This window comes from Rhododendron vialii, chromosome 3a (assembly GCF_030253575.1).
Source record: "Rhododendron vialii isolate Sample 1 chromosome 3a, ASM3025357v1".
Lineage (NCBI taxonomy): Eukaryota > Viridiplantae > Streptophyta > Magnoliopsida > Ericales > Ericaceae > Rhododendron > Rhododendron vialii.
Window position 1 is genome coordinate 15,563,474 of NC_080559.1, and position 12,825 is coordinate 15,576,298.

Sequence of the window (12,825 nt, forward strand, 5' to 3'; positions counted from 1 at the left end):
GTGGGAGCCGAGAGAAGGAGAGAGGAACGGGGGAGATGGAGAGAAAAGGGAAATAAAATTCCCTGCCCCCCTCACCCCACACACATATACACTATGCACACATCACACATTTTCCCTTCAAGTATACAATTTTAACACATTAACCCCAAATCTCATTATTTCAAATCAATTTCCTCCTTTTTATTCCTTATAAAATATTTAAATAGATTTTACGAATTTACGGGTCTTTACATTGAATAAGCTTGTATTCTTCAAGTAATCTACAAAAAGAACATAGATTATACATATACAACTGCAGAATTTTAGTTTCATAAAGAGGAATAAATATCAATAGACCAAACACACAAACCCAAAGGGATCCATCTAGGGTTTTGCAGGAGACTGGGAGAGAGGGGAAGAGAGAGACGAGAGAGTTATGGAGAGAGAGATACGAGAGAGAGAGAGAGAGAGAGAGAGAGAGAGAGAGAGAGAGAGGAGCGTACCAGAACAACACCAGAGAGAAACGATTGGGATCGACAAGGCTGAACTTCTGTTTTTAAAATTGGGTAAAACTCCCTTTTCTAGTTTTCATAATTTCCAGGAATTCTTAAAAGTGAAAATAAAAACAAAAAAGTAAAAATTTGTTACCAAACAAGTTTTTTATATTAATTTTCAAAAAAGTGAAAATAAAAACCAAAAACTGAAAATAAAAAGGTTACCAAACACCCCCTTAGTGCTTGCCGTAAAATTCCGAAATACTATCCACGAAAGGTCATCTATAGGATGAGATTGGGATCTTCCATTCGCTAATTTTTTTTTCAACAAAAGGTTGAGGATCGAGTAAATAAATCAAAAATCTAACACATTATTAAAAAGATAATGGAAAGTATCATTGAATCATTGACAAAACAAACCCTACTGTAGAGAGCTGTGGTGCGGTGTCGTATTGTGAAATTTTATTTGACTCGCAAGTGCATGAATCGTATCGAAGTATTGGAATGGAAGAGCAAGGTCGAACCCACAGAGAGTTGTGATTATTTTTCATAGAAAAATTAAATAAACTAAACAATATTACCGAAACAAATGCAAAATGTTTACAAACGGACATCCCACTACAAACGTATATGCTTATATTATAGTGGGATGTCCGACGTGCACTAGGACTAGTACTTTTTTGTTTTCAAACGTATATGCTTATTTTTAAGATCCATACCTCAATTTACAAGGAGCTAATTATCTTTTGAGAGAGACATACACAATTAAAATGTCAGAAAAATTACTCTTGTGTTTTTTTTTTTTTGTGGTCAAAGTGGAATGATATTATTCATTTGAAGGGTGAAACAACCCTAAATATCAGAAAGTATAGAATCCCATGGGGGCAGAGCAGGACATCCCACTACAAAGAGCTTTTTTTTTTTTTTCACTCGAATGTACAGTCCGATTACAATCACGTTAATTTAAAAAACTGAAAATCACACGAAATGAAGGAGTCCTTAAAAGCCAAGCAATCTTGAATCAACACTGCAATGTCTGAGGCAGGAGTCATAGTAGCCGAACAACTCTTAATAATGGCCTCCGCATCCGATTCAATAATCACCTTTGGAAAGTTTGGAGTAATTCCCAACTGTAATCCTTTCCCGAATCGCTAGAGCCTCTGCAATCTTGGGCGAGCTCAAGGCGTTATGTACTTTAATTGCTAGGCCCAGCACCGCACCATTATCTCCTCGAGCAATAGCACCAGTCCCAACCATATTGTTCCTCTTTGAAACCACGGCATCCACATTTATCTTAATTAGACCCACCTTTGGCCGAGTTCATGTTCCAGTGGTTGAAATGGAGTTGCTGGCTCAACGGTCGTCCATCTCTTCCCGTTGAAAACAAACACATTCCTCATTCTCCAAATCCACCAACAATATACCAAACCCAGTCCCATAGATGAAGCTGGGAGTTGGGCTTGCTCTGGATGCAAGTCCACCGGTCAGACATGTATCTACAATCGTTAAAATCCTTTGGTCTTAGTTTTAAATGGCGAGTGAATCCAAACCCTTACAGCAAATTCACATCTAAATAACAAATGACAAACAGATTCCTCCATTTTTTCACACAATGAACATATAGGATTAGACCTTATTTTCCTCCCCACTAAAGCCGAATTGGTTGCTAAGGCTCCGTTGAAACACTTCCAGGCAAAAACTTTGATTTTTGGTTGAATAGGCAGTCCCCACAAGCACTTCCAAATCGACGGCATTACCACGGCTGAACTTGTTTGGGCTTCTTGGATAGTTGAGATTGCACTAATAAACTTTCCCTTTCCAAATGGTACGTTGATTTGACCGAAAAAGGCCATTTGGAGATGGGTGCCAAATCTTTCGATCACGTCTGCATTCCGTACTTATTGGAATGGAAAGGATCAAATCAGCATCCTCCTTGTTAAAGCATTCCTTTACCAGATTTTTTTTTATCCGAAGTGAATTTCATTAAAGTCAATAAGGCAACATACAGCGAATCCTTCCAATTACAATGATAAGGAAAACTAAATCGGCCTATCTTAGAGGATAAAACATACAAAGGGTCGTTCACGAGGAGCTAAGCACGAGCCGGAGCTCACTTCTCACCGCCTCAAAGGGTCGTTCACAAGGAGCTAGCAACTTATCATCCACCCGCCTCGGGCAGGCTCAGACAAACAATACTAAACCAAGGAAACAAGAGAGAACACAAACAAAATAGAAATTATAGCAAACATGGACTAATCCACTAGCACGCCGGCCAACACTTCGGTCGAGAGAAATCCTTCAGTTTCCGCATCCAGAAGCATTGACGGGACTTGGCCACAAGCGAATGAGATCAACATCTCCGGCGAGTCCCCCTTTGGCACGAGCGAAAACCACTATGGGCAAAGCCTTTGCTCTCACACGACCACGACGCTGTCTGCTGCAATCCTCCTATGCGTCTTCGTCTCCCCAAGGCTGAAACAAGGCTCCAGGACCATGCTCCAGCCTTTATCCATAGCACCACCAACACGCTAGAACGAAAATCAGTGGATTATTCAGCCACCACCACACCCGCCGGATCTGGGGGAAACCCAGACCGGGAATAGGTCCGAACGGGGGAAACCTGCGGAGGCAAGCCGGACTAACCGGAAACAGCAAACAAAAGCAAAACACCCCCAACTCCTAACCCTTATTCTGGCTCCTCAACTCGAAACCACCACTCCCAACCACCAGACACCGACGCCACCTCAACCGAACCAAATCTGGAAACTGTTCGATAGGAGCCGCTGGACTGGCTGAGAGGCCAAATGGCCCCGAGCCCACCGCCGCCCACCCAACACGAAAAAGTCCCGACTGGAAAGAGACAAGCCAAAACGGGATAGAGGAAAAGAGAGAGGGCCGTAGGAGAGAGAGAGAGACTGGGAGGAGAAGAGGAGGCGGAGAACGAGAAGGGGGGAGGCGGAGGCCTCCCCTGAAACCCTAGTCGCGAGAAGATAACCTTTCTAAAGAGAAAGAGCGCCTTTACCAGATCAGTCTTCCAAGTTTTAGTGGCATTGTCTATTAGATCATAAACCCGTTTGATACCCCTCCTCCTCGGTGTGTTCCGGTTGGCCATGTAAGGGAAGGTTTTGGATGGCCATGGATCCTCCCAAATACGAACCTCCTCGCTGGATCTAATTTGCCATCTCCAGCCTTGATGAATTAAGTCATTGGCCCATGCAATGCTCTTCCGGTCCTTGTCCAACTATTTGTTGGATTTCTTTCCCCTTTCTCCGTTTTTAATAAAATTCATCTTTTGCCGATCAAAAAAAAAAAAAAAACGATTGACTACCCACATTCGCTTGCCAAAACGAAGCACGAGAAAAATATCTCTCCCTTTGAAAATCTGTCGAAAAAGAGGTTGCTCACCATAAACTAGCTTCCACCCTTGCTTTGCTAGTAACGCCTTACTGAAAATATCTAAATCCCGGAAGCCCAAACCTCCTTAACCTCTACACCTGCTCAGATTATCCCATTTAACCCAGTGAATCTTTCGTTCGCCTTCTCTGGAACCCCACCAGAAATTGGATATCGCAGCTGAGATTTGATTCATGATCGTTCTTGGGAGTTGAAAACATGACAGCATAACTGTTGGGAAACTGAATCCCCAAGACCCAGTAATGATGCGTATAGATTAGACAACAAAAATTGTAAAACCCTATAAAGCGGAATTAGGTTTCTACCTCGACTCCCTGCGACACGAACGTTGGTTGAACTTGTTATAGCACGCCTTGCTATAAACCACGAATACTACTCAACCATACCTTACGATCTTCTATCATATTCTCTCCACGTCTAGAACACGAACTAAGTGTGGACTCTTTCGTGATCTGTTTGCTCTCTCTAAGCCTGCCTCTATTTACTGAATAAAACAAAAACATCCAACTGACCTAGAAAGTATAACGCGTATATATAGGGCTACGATAGGGACCTAAGGAGTAATAAGTCTGGGCTCCTAGTGTAAATAAGAAAACCTAATCGTGCCAGGATTCTATTTCTTGTTTCACTAATTATAATTCACCCCACTACATAATTATAATTGCACTCCTATCTTTATCTCAATTATATTGCGAGCTCCATGATATTAAATACTTATTAATCTCCCCACATTAAGATTACAGATACCCGTTGATTAAAATAAATTACTAGCAATCTCTCACTTAATCAACATCTTAACTTGAGACTATCCGCTTAACTTATTCGATATGTTAGATACAAAATTCACCTACAGGGTTTGACATATTCGAAACTTATAAGCTTACTCAAGGGGTATCATCAATCCCTATCAAGACATGAATTCCATTAATAATTAATAGTTGTCATATACATAATGTTGCGACCCAACTCACCGAGACTATTGACCGTATAAAGATCTCACTCTTTAATGAATCAAAGTCAACAACATTAAATATACACCTCTAATAATTATTTTTGGATTAAGAGCATAAGCATTCATAATAACAATGAGGTTCCAATTGTCTTATAAAGTTAGTATAAAGACAATTACCTCAATGTGGTCTCGTTCAATACACACAAAGTGTACTAGCACAATGAGTTAGAACTAGACCGTTCCCTGTAGTCAAGACAGACCTACTAAACATTGTACTACAGTCCTACCGATGGTGTGTCCAGTTCCATCTAAGACTATGAATCATATCTTATATTTCACAAGAACCGATGATCTGATCTTCTGTGTGTAAGCCGAACTCTACACACCGGATATCTACTTTGTAAAATAAAAGACACACATGCACAACATACAAAAATATTATGCAAATATTGCCCATAAAAGATTCTCATCAAAAATGGATAAAACTGATTAATAATTAAATATTAATCCATCATATAAAAACATAACTTTTACATAATCTCCTAACAAACTCCCACTAAGACTCAAAAACATACTGCCATGCATCTCACTCCCATTCCCTCTACGTGACTATCAAAAGTCTTAGCTGGTAAGCTCTTTGTAAAAGGATCTGCCAGGTTATTCGCCGATGCAATCTTGGTCATAGCAATATCACCTCTCTGTACGATCTCTCGAATCAGATGATACTTACGCTCAATGTGTTTGCCTTTCTTATGAGTCATTGGCTCCTTCGAATTAGCAACTGCACCGCTATTGTCACAATAGAGTGTAATGGCTGATTGTACTGAAGAGACCACTTCCAGATCCAATAAAAAGTTTCTAAGCCAAACAGCTTCCTTGGCTGCTTCAGAAGCTGCCACATACTCTGCCTCTATGGTAGAATCAGCAATGCAATATTGTTTGATACTCCTCTAACTTATGGCTCCACCTCCCAAGGTAAACACATATCCTGAGGTAGACTTTCTGGAATCCCTATCTGACATAAAGTCTGAGTCTGTGTACCCATGAGGTACCAGACTATCTGACTGGAACCCCAACATATGATCTTTAGTTCTTTTCAGATACTTGAGTATATGTTTCACTGTAGTCCAATGTTCTTGCCCTGGATTAGACTGAAATTTGCTAACCATGCCAACGGCAAAGCAAATATCAAGTCTAGTACACAACATAGCATACATAAGGCTTCCTACTGCCAAGGCATAAGGAACTGCCTTCATTTTCTCCATCTCCTCAGGTGTCTTACGACAATGATCCTTGGATAGGTTGATTCCATATCTAAAAAGGGAGGAACCCTTTCTTGGAATCCTACATGCTAAAACGAGCAAGGATCTCATCGATATAAGTAGCTTACGATAAGCCAATGTGACTGGCTTCTCCCAAATCCTTCATATCGAACTGGCTAGATAGTCACACATTTACCGAAGACAACATTCCCACATCGTTTCTGATTGGCAGAATATCATTTACATATAGTACCATGAACACCACCACTTTTTCGTTGTGCTTCTTGTACACACATGACTCATCCGGACATTGATCAAAACCAAAAAACAACTTGATTGCTTGATCAAAACGGATGTTCCAAGATCTAGATGCTTGCTTGAGTCTACGAATAGACTCCTTAAGTTTACATAACATGTGCTCTTGACCCTTTGCTATGAATCTATCCAGTTCCATTATCTAGATACATTCTCAATGGGTTTAATCCCTTCAGGTGGTTCTACAACATCCCAGACCTGATTAGAGTACATAGACTCCATCTCTGATTTCATAGTCTTTTGTCAAAATTTTGCATCTTTATCTTCTAGTTCCTCATTATAGTTGCAGGGTTCAGCATGTTGTTCTTCAGGGATCGTATCATAAGATTCTCTCAAGAACGTATACCGATTGGGTGGGACAACAATCCTCCCACTATGATGAGGTACCGGTGTGTCAACAACTCTTTCTTGCAGTGTAACCTCCTGTACTATTAGTGTTGAAGAAGTCTTTGTCGGTCTCTCTCCTTTCAATTAATCTAGAACAATCTTGTTTCTAGGCTTGTGGTCTATTATATAGTCCTCTTCTAAGAACCGGGCATTAGTGCTAACAATGACCTTCTTATGCGTAGGACTATAAAACAGTCCACCTTTCGTTCCTCTAGGGTACCCCGCAAACAAGCAAAACTTCTGTCCTCGATTCCAATTTATCTGCGTTCCCATTCAGCACATGTGCTGGACTACCCTAAACCCGAACATGCTGCAGACTAGGTTTGCGTCCAATCCATAGTTCTGTGGGTGTAGATGGGTACTGACTTGATGGTACCAAGTTAAGAATATATGTTGTTGTTTCTAGTGCATGTCCCCAAAACGAAAATTGGTAAATCTGAATAACTCATCATTGATTTCACCATATCTATAAGAGTCATATTCCTTCTTTCTGCTAAACCATTTTGACGTGGATACCTGGTGCTAATAACTGGGATGTAATCCCTTCAACTAACAAGTACTCCCTAAACTCTCCCAAGAGGTATTCACCACCATGATCAGATCGCAGTGTCTTAAGACATTTTACTCAGACACTTCTTCGTTTCTGCCCTATACTCCCTGAATTTCTCAAAGCATTCGGACTTAAGGTGCATCAAATAAATGTATCCAAACATTGAGTAATTATCAATCAAAATGATGAACTACTCAAAACCACCTCTTGCTTGGACATTCGTGGGTCCACAAAAATCAGAATGAACCAATTTCAACGGCTCTTTGGCTTTGTAACCTTTTACTGATAAAAAAGTCTCTTGGTCATCTTACCTTCTAAATAGGATTCACGGACTAGAAGTTCCTCAACTTCCAATGAACCTAAAGATTCATCCCTGACCAGTCTAAAAATCCTATTCAGATTAATATGATCAAGACATAAGTGCCAAATATACTTTTGGTTCAATTTAGAAGGCTTTTTTTTTCTCTTACATGGTAAATTATTAGTGTTATTCAATTCATGCAGTTGCACTGTAGGAAATATAGGATTAATAAAGTAGAGATTATCCATCAATGAACCAGAATAGATAAAACGTTTATTTAACTTAATAACCACAAAGTTACTAAAATAAACCAAATATTCATCTTTAATCAACTTAGAAACTGAAACCAAGTTTTTTCTAAGTGTGAGAACATAAAGACAATCTCTCAAAATTAAACTCCTATTATTATTAAAATTTAAAAAAACATTTCCTACTACAACTACTGTCACTCTCGTAGCATTACCCATGTGCAGATAAATCTTTCAATCACCTAGTCTTCTGGTTTCCTGGAACCCATGCAACAAATTGTAAACATGCTTAGTGGCTCATGTATCCACACACCAGGTACTGGTAGATAACACCACTAAACATGATTCAACGACTAGTGAAAAGATCTATCTTGATTATTCACTTTATTAAGATAAAATAGACATTTCTTCTTTCAGTGTTCTTGCTGCTTGCAGTGAAAACACTTGCCCTTAGGCTTTTTCACTCCACCTTGAGGCGCATGGACTGCCTCCACAACCTTTTTTTCTGAGACTTGTTCTATTTCTTCTTGCTTTTCAGCTTAGAAGTAGAAACCTTCTCTGCCACTGACACTGATGATGGTTTCTTCACAACCAAAAGACCCTCAGCTGCTTGGAGTTCCTTAAGGAGTTTCGCCAAAGATAAATGCATTTTGTTCATATAATAGTTCAGGCAAAATTACTTAAAACTCTCAGACTGCAGTGAGTTAAGAACGAAATAGATCTGGGTTTTCCGATTAATTTCAGCTCCAAGAATCTCTAGTTCATTAAGAAGAGCTATCATCTTCAGAACATGATCCATAATCGGGGTCCCTTCAACATGGGTGATACTCATCAATTTTTATAAAAATTTGGTTCTTGTTCTATGGCATTCTCATCAGGTCTAGGAGGGCACACCTCAGACAATACAAATTTGTGTCTCTCAACAGTTAACACAATATCCAAGTTCCTTTTTCAGTCAATATAATTCGATCCAGTAAGTTTATTTTCTTTGAGAATAAAGACAAGTGAATTGAAAGAGCCCATTTTTTAATCTGAGAATCAAATAATATAACAATCAATTATTAAGGGCAATAAAAAACTTTGAATTTCATTTTAATATTGGTTTCCTCAACCACATGTTAAAAGAAAAACATTGGCAACTCTACACACCGTGAAGAGTATGCCTCGATGGGAAGTCTTCTACTCTTTATAATTCGTGTAGATAGACACAATCTTTTAATTTTATTATCTAGACACTATACCATGCAAAGTAAAATTAAATAGCCAATATAGCTTCGGTCCTATAAATAATAATAGTGACTCAGATGGTGAGGATACTATTATTTACAGCTAAGTGTATACCATTACCTAGCCCCATGACCCATTGTTCCGTTATGAATTACCTCTGATGGAGAAGTAATTCACACAACAATTATCTTAGAGCTATCCCTTTAGGAAGTTTGTACCGATGATGCCATAATTAATTTTGTCCAATAGGGAGGAAGGTTCTGAAACCAACACACAAAATTAATTATATCACCTACGAACTAGCAATGGAGACCATGAGATTTATCCAAAATAAATTCCCTCTCCCACTTAGTTATTTAAAAAATGGGAAAAAAATCAAAATGGTCCTTGTAGTTAAGTGTTTGTGTCAACTTGGTCACTGTAATTGTAATTGACTTGATTTACACTCTGTACTTTTCATTTTGTTCCAATTGCTAACTGTCGTTAGTCCGCCGTTAGTTCTTTTAAAAAAAAGACAAAAATAAGCCAATAAAGACAAAAATAAGCCAATAAGTCAATTTTTTCGTTTTTATTAAAAAAATGAATTTCGATGGTAATTTTTTACTTTTTAGGTTCCTCTCGTTATAACGAAGCAATAATCTTCAAAAATTGACAAAAAATTAACAAATGCGAAAAAAATTGAATAAGGACAAAAAATAAGTCACTTGACTTATTTAGCCGAACAACCCCTTAGTTCATGTAATATTCTAACTTTTGGATATGGTTCTTTATATTGTTGTGACTTTTAGATCTATATATTGTTGTGACTTTTGGACATGGTTCTATATGCATTTTTAGTACTATGCAGAAAAATAAGACATCTCAGTATTTGTCCACAAGTTGAACAGGTAAACAATACCAGTGGTTATGTTGCCTCATGGCTGATCATAAAAATGCGGAATTGGAGGGCAACTTTTTGCAGAAAATTATAACCAAATTTCTTCTCAAGTGCCTCCTTATCAATGGAGAATGGAAGAATGAGTTGTGTTTTGGTTCAGAGGTATATTAGGTAGGCCTGTGCAAAAAATCCATTCACCCGCGGACCCGACCCGACTTGACTCGAAGGGTCTCAGGTGGGGTCGAACATGTGGTTCAGAAGAGTACAGGTTTATTTTCTGTTAAAAATCAGATTTTGGTTCGGGGTCCGGGTTGGTGTGTTTCTTACCCGACCCGACCAATTCATAAAGATTAATTCAGTTTTTGGTCGGACTCGACCCAACGTAAAGAACCAAGCTCGCGGACAGTTCTTACCCCTTTTCGATTCGGTTTGCGGGCTTAAAACATTTGTTACCTGACATGTTTTGTCGAGTTCGGGAGCAAACCCGACCCACGCGAACCGTGCACACCCCTAATATTAGGGCAAGAGGAAAATGAGAGAATTACTATTTTAACCCCTAAAAAGGGAGCCATTTGATTTTGCTGTTAAAAGGACTAACGGCGAACTAACGGCGGTTAGTAATTGGACCAAGTTGAAACAAAATGAAAAGTACAGAGTGTAAATCGAGCAAATTACAACTACAGGGACTAAGTTGACACAAACACTTAACTACAGGGACCATTTCAGCTTTTTTCCCTTAAAAAATTTGTGAGGGTTATCAAATTTTCGAGTTTGCAAAAAACGTGATCTAGGTCAACGGCCATATATTACCATGTTGTCCAAATATGGTAAACTATCACACATGCAAACACTCATGAAAACATGCATAAACATAAATAAGGAAACATAATAAAATATGCATCCCAACTATTATGGTCAAAGATGCAATTCTTGAGCAACAAGGAATCCTTCCAAACTTGAAATCCTTAAGCAATAAGGAGTCCTTCCAAACTTGAAATCCTTTGGCTATACTTGTGTAGAAGACTTAGATAGTTTGAATCAATCAAGGAAACCAAAATCCAACCGTGCTTAGGCAAGAAAATTTGGATTTGATGTATTCCCGCGTAAACTGCACAACCTTCAGTATTTTGATCATATCTTCTTCATTCGACCTCCAATTGAAGTGATTCAAATTGGGTTGGATTCGAAATTCAACTATCTACAACTTTCGTGAAGAACAGATTTTCTAATTCCAACGTTTACTAGGTCGAAATAGCCCTGCAATCAGACCCTACGAATCTGGAAAAAAACTGTTGCGAGCCAAACAACTTGTATCTTTTGTATCTACCATCTTCGATCTCCGAATAACCGTCGAATGCTATTACAATCGAAGAAACATACAAACATCGATCTTATGCCTCCATTGGAGTTCACATGCTACGTTAATTATTACAACCACGAAAAATAATCGTGGCAGCCAATAAATAACAATAACCACGAAAAAAAATTATCGTGGGATCCAATCACATAAAATCAATAAAAATCATGTGACCATAATAGCTGGGTAAGAACGCTGCAAAACAAGGGTTAGTACAGTTCTACGTTCTACCCTCTATAACCTACGGACAACATGGCTTGTTTAATCCATACACGTGATTACAGCCTGCTCTGATACCACTGTTGGGAAACTGAATCCCCAAGACCCAGTAATGACGCGTACAGATTAGACAACAAAAATTTTAAAACCCTATAAAGCGGAATTAGGGTTCTACCTCAACTCTTTGCGACACGAACGCTGGTTGAACTTGTTATAGCACGCCTTGCTATAAACCACGAATACTGCTCGACCGTACCTTACGATCTTCTATCATATTCCATCCACATCTAGAACACAAACTAAGTGTGGACTCTTTCGTGATTTGTTTGCTCTCTTTAAGCCTGCCTCTATTTACTGAATAAAACAAAAACATCCAACTGACTTAGAGAGCATAACGTGTATATATAGGGTTATGATATGGACCTAAAGAGTAATAAGTCTGGGCTCCCAGTGTAAATAAGAAAACTTAATCCTGCCAGGATTTTATTTCTTATTTCACTAATTATAATTCACCCCACTACAGAATTATAATTGCACTCCCGTCTTTATCTCAATTATATTACGAGCTCCATGATATTAAATACTTATTAATCTCCCCACGTTAAGATTACAGATACCCGTTGATTAAAATAAATTACTAACAATAACATGGTGAAGCCAGTAAGACTAACTTAATGAGAGTTTCACGCCCAGCTGAATTTAGCCGTGATTCGCTCCATCCCCTTAATAATCTCTTTAGAGTTTGGTCCTGTATAAACGAGAAAATTCTGGTTTGGATTTCCCAAGGAAGATAGGAAGTGCCAAATATTTTGCATCTTTGACTTCCATTGAAATCCCAACCGTGGCAGAGAGAGAACCCAGATCGAACAGAGAGAGAAGTGTTTGGGCTGAAGAAAACTGAGGACTTGTCTTTATTAATTTTTTGAACCGATGCATCTTCATAAATTCCCAATATTTGGCGGAGCCCTCTCAATCTTGGTTAGTAGCTTGGCAATAGACAACGGAGTCATCGGCAAAAAGCAGATGTGAAACTAGTACACCTTACTTGCTAGCTAGTACACCACCTCTAAAATACGCAGACTGGATTATTATGAGAAACGAATTAGTAACAATTCCATTTTTAGCTATAAGAATGTGTTTTTTTGGTGTGTGTGTGTGAATGTTATGCCTTCGATTTTCAACAAAAATACAATACATTTTACATAGATAAAATACCGATAAACTCGTTCATAATTTTCCATAA